Genomic DNA, 5556 nt, shown 5'->3' with positions numbered 1-5556 from the left:
GTGTGTCAGCCTATGAGCTACTTTTTCAAGGGAAATCCTCCAAGTCCCAGTGGCTAAGGGATATAAACATAGAGTGGGCAAAGAATTGAATAACGGGCCCTCGCTGGCATAGTTCAGTGGATTGAGCACAGGCCTGCGAACCAAAGTGTCGCAGGTTCGATTCCCAGCTAGGGTACATGCCTGGGTTGCAGGTCACAACCCCCAGCAACCACACATTGATGTTTCTCTCTCTATCTCCCTCCCTTCCCTCTCTAAAAATAAATAAATAAATTTTAAAAAGAATTGAATAACGTACTATGGAGAACATCTTTTTAGCAAGGGCATATATTGGATGACTTTATGACTGTCTCTGATGCTGCTAAAATTTCAAAGTGGTACCATAATAAAACAAAGAAAATAGAGATAACACCAGGGATGTATGAGAGTGTGTACTAGTGTGAATGTGTAAGATATGTATACACACCTATATTCCATATACTGTATGAATGTGCATATATGTGTATGCACATACTATAATTTTCCCTTTCTTATCTCACTTTATAATTTGAAAATAAATAATAGCTGAGGGAAGAAATATTTTTCCTGACATTAACATTTCCAGAGAAAGAGTTCACAAATGTAGGGTGCTTTTTTCATTTTCCTGTTGAACTTAATGGAAAATTTTATCCCTTCCCTTGTCTATTTTTCTGAATGTTATGAAGTTTTGTCCAGCATAGCTAATTTAAGTAGCTGACTTAAAGAGTATTGTTTTCTTCCATTTGTTTCTCTTTAAACAGTTATAAAAAAGGAGTAAGTGGCACATTTAGTAATCTCTCTTTTAAAAGTCTCAAAACCTCTTGTAACAGTTTATCCCGAGGTGAGGAAAAACAGGCCTGGAAGCACAAAGCCAGACAAAATCTCGCTGCAGGTCTGATTTGGAGACCAGCCCCTGCGGAGGCCATTTCTCCACTTGGAGCTAAGCACAACCTTAGCTTTTCTTCAGGACTTAGGCTCAATTGTTCCTTTTCTCTCCCTTCGGATACATCAAGCTGAAAGCTCTATTTCCTTTAGTAGAAACACAGTGCAAGAGGTGAAATCATTAAGAGAGATGCATTGTCACTAGCTCCCCAAATCTGTGTCAGTGAAAAGTGTCAGCTGTGTTACCTTTTCATCTTGGACCTAACAATGAGTTCTAAATTTATAAGTTAAAAAAGATGAAGCAAAAGGCTCTCTTTATTTAATAAGATACAACAAGAGATATTTTATCTCTTTAACAAATATGAATAAATAGAGGACACAATTTCAATTCATAAGAATAGTCATCAGTCAGTTCTAAAAAGAAGAGCATGGAGGAGATCCTATATCATTTATGTCATCGGATCTGTTGCACTAATTTGAAGTTAAATTGAATATACATATATTTTATATATATACACATATATACACACACAATATTATCAGTATAAAAATGAAAGTGAATTTCACTTGTACATAAGTTTCCTGTGTCAGAATTTAATATGTGATATCACTGATGTTTCAAGTTATTAAAGATATTTCCTTATTTTTCCAAAGGTAAAATTCACCCAAGTCAAAAAATCAGTAAAATTTTTCCTCTTGCTCCACCTCCACACCCCCTCCCGTGCTGTGCCAGCTGAGCTCAGCATTCCTGCTAAACCAACGGCCCCTGTTGTCTCCCTCCAGCCACCATCATGATCATCTACCAGGACCTCATTGCAGTGATGAGATGTTCTCCCACATCCCCAAGATCCGGGAGATGGCAGAGAGGCTGTGCCTGGAGCTGGAGGGGAAGGAAACCAGTGACACAAAAGAAGCCTACAAGAAGTACAATGATAACACGAACTCAGTCAAAGGGAAACTTGAAGAACAGAGACCAGCAAGAGAAAAACCTTTTATGCAGGGGCTGCAGAACAAATTGAGCACATCCTTGCTAATTTCAAACACTACTGGGTCAGGGTCCTTCTTGGTGACCACATGACTCCAGATGGCATGGTGGCTCTGCTGGACTACCATGAGGATGGTGCGACCCCATGTATGATTCTCTTTAAGGATGGTTTAGAAATGGAAAAATGTTAACAATCTGGCAATTTGCATCTATCACCTGTCATCATAACTGGCTGCTGCTTTTCATCCACACACCAGGACAAGGACAAATGGGACTGATGTTATTATCTTGAGCTCTTCATTTATTTTCACCCTGATTTATTTGGAGCAGAGGCATTTTTTTAAGAAAAACGTGTCATGTAGGTTGTCTAAAAATAAAATGCATTTAAACTTTAAAAAATCAGTGAATATAGAACATTACTCTTGCCATTTTTCTCCAATATGAATTTTTTAAATTAACAGTCAGCTGGAATGTGAAAGTTGAGAATCTAAGGTATTTGTTAAGCAGCTGAAATATAAACTTTACTAGCTTTGAAATTATATAGACAAATGCTTATAGTTGTAAAGAAATATTTTAAGTAGTTGGAGCTGAGTTTTTTAGTTCTTGAGATTATTATTAAATTCTGAAAATATAACATTCTCCATTTGCATAATTCTGCACTGATCCTTTGAAAACAATCAAGACCAGATCCATTTTAAGAGCCTCTAGTTTCTAATTTGTTGACATTCTTAACAATTATTATTATTATTATTTGAGATTAGTGTTCCTTTTTCCTTAAGTATAATGAGTTGCCTAGGATTACATAATAGCAACTTTTTTCAGCATATTTAATGCTTCAAAAGAAGTCCACAAAAAAAACAACTTGTCACCTCACATGTTCATAAATGACAATCCAGGAGATGTGGCAGTTTCCTAGACACTGACAGGGCTTCCTTTACACATTCAGGTTTTTGGTGCGGAATATTATTTCCAGGAAAAGAGACAGGCATTTGCTTTGTAGAGTTTACCGATCCACTATACCAGAACGGTTAGTGAAGAACAGAATTGGAAACAGAACCTGATTTTGCCATTTTCATCCTAATTCCCAAAAAGTAGGAGAATGGTGATGACAGGGAGGAAGCAGAGCTGTGAAGTGCAGTGTAAATAAGACTCGGTGAGAGACTCCACCCTGCTCCCATCTCCAATGCCTTATTTCTGTATAACTGAAGTTCTGTGTATTCTGAAACCCACTGCACTCAGAAGAATTGAATTTCATCCAGTACACATTCAAAAAATGGTGACAATTCATTTCTTTACTAGGCACTAAATTTCACCAACCTAGGAAAAAGTACATGTAGCATAAATAGATTCTCAATAACTACCTAATGAAAGAATGAATGATCTCACAAATGAAATATGTACCACTTAAAAATAGTTATTTTAGGTTCATGGACTGCTACAGATTATGCTCTCTGAAAATAAGAACAGTTTCTATCTTCTTTGTTTAAAAATCAACATCTAATATAATATTCTGGCACATAATAGTAAAATTTAAAAAATGAATTATCAGATAAAAGAATTAATACTCATGATTCAAAAAAGAAAAGTATATGATGTAGTATTTTTTCTCAAATTAAAATGTGAGTAGTTTCAAGATGGAATGATATTAAAATAAATATATTATATGAAAGGACAGATGTATTCTTATTTTAAAATATGTATGTCTCATTTGGAGTGGTGGGAAACCTAAAAGAATAACTGCTTGTCATCATATCAAAGTTAGAATATATGGTGATCTCACTGTTTACTGTAACCATTGGAACATGGGTAAACAAAGGCAAGAATTTTTCTTATGAATTCAATCCTTTTTATAAATAAGAGGTTACTAAATCTGATATGTAGATTTTTAAAACAAAATATAGAAAGAAATTACCCCAGAAAAAAATAATAATCATGATAATACAATATTTCCACTAGATAAAAATAATTTACTTTTTAAAAATATTTATTATTGACATTAATACAGATGTTCCCATTCCCCCAGCCTTTGTTGGCCTCTATCCATCCCTCTTCCCCCTTCCCTCTGGCCATCACCACAGTTTCCCGTGTCTATGAGTTACACATATATGTTCTTTGGCTAATCCCTTCACCTTCTCTCATCCAGTCCCTACCTCTCCTCTCCGCTCTGACAGCTGTTAATCAAACGGTTGCATCTCTCATGAAAATGTGAAGGGAAACTAAGCTGTATGGAAGATATGGCAGTAATAACTGGCACACTCTGAGGGTAGAGCTAGTTACCCAGAAAAGGATTTTAAATCAAAGAACACTTTCAAAAATCGGGCCTTGGTAACTCCAGTCCATTGGCAGTCCTTGCTGAGGTTCCTGTTCTGTCAGGAAGGAGTAGCGTGGACTGTTGGGATCAGAAGCAAAATAAGCAAAAGAAATGCTTGGGCTCAGTCTGGCCTCCAGATAGAGTTTCACAAAAATGAAGCTGGAAAGCAGATACCTGGTAGCTTTCAGGGTTCATAAGACAAAAACCTAGACAGCCTCTGTGAAATCTGAACTTCCCCAAACACTACACAGAGAGACCACTCCCCTACAAAGTTATTGAGGGACCTGCACTGGATGATGTAGATGAAACACTAAGAGGTCAATTAAATTATTTAAACATTTCAGCTTATACTGAGAACTGTTTTCTGGATATCACTAACTTGTGGAGTAGAGGGTTAAAACATGCATGTGTAATACATATACATACATATATAATAGTAGCAATATTAGTAATAAGAATAACAATTTATAACAGTTGAACAGTGACCATATGTCAGGTTTGTGATAATCACTAAGCCTAAATTACTTCATTTATTTCTCACAGCAACTTTATGAGGAAGTATTGTCATTCTTATCTGATACATAAAGAAATTTAGGTTTAGAGAATGTGAGGAACTTACAAATTTCTCAGGTAATACATTTGGCCTTCCAAACTAAGTTCACCAGACAATACAGGCCATGCTAATAATTGTTAGGCTGGGTTTCAGAACTATTTGGGAAAAGATGGAATCTTTTCCGGCCTACACATTGCAGACTAGGGCAAGGATAGAGTAGTAACTAAGAAATAGATAGCAAGACACTCCCTGCTAAAGTTGAATTCTGCTTTCAGACTGGTCCAGATTTGATTAATATTGTTTTTCTACAATAATCAGTCCTCATTGATCTTAATTATATTTTTTACTTTTTTGCCACTAAAAATTTAATTTGTACTGCTTTCCCCTATAACTTTCTTATTACAATCCTATGAATGCATACACACCTAGAATACAGATAGTAAAAAAAGTAAAATAAAATAAAGATGAACCTGAAAATACACTCAAAAACCTATAAAACAAAACTGAAGAGGAATGTATTTATAGGACTGATTCAACATGTCACATTTATCCACCTCCATACATTTTCATTTAGACCATCTGTTCTATTTCTAGAATATTTAATTGCATTTTTCTATTTATAAAACTGGGGGAAATTTTGTAATTATGAAACATGAAATTGTAATAATTCCCTTAGTGTTTACTTAATTTATAAAATGTATATCTAAATGTTATAGGTACCTTTAATGCTAAAAGCATTAATATTAATTAATGATTATTTTCTCTTTTTGCACAATGCAAAACAGCTGAATGAAAAGTAAAAATTTAATC

General features: G+C 35.0%; 1 pseudogene; it reads left to right on the top strand.

Annotated features, from left to right (window-relative positions):
* The first annotated feature begins 1688 nt into the window (after window positions 1-1688).
* LOC123806918 lies at window positions 1689-2073 on the top strand (annotated as a pseudogene).
* Window positions 2074-5556: the final 3483 nt, after the last annotated feature.

The sequence above is a fragment of the Phyllostomus hastatus genome, unplaced genomic scaffold (assembly GCF_019186645.2).
Source record: "Phyllostomus hastatus isolate PE091 unplaced genomic scaffold, TTU_PhHast_1.1 phas_scaffold_39, whole genome shotgun sequence".
Classification (NCBI taxonomy): Eukaryota; Metazoa; Chordata; class Mammalia; order Chiroptera; family Phyllostomidae; genus Phyllostomus; species Phyllostomus hastatus.
The sequence above is the reverse complement of the archived record's forward strand: the minus strand, read 5'-3'. Positions and strand labels throughout refer to the sequence as shown.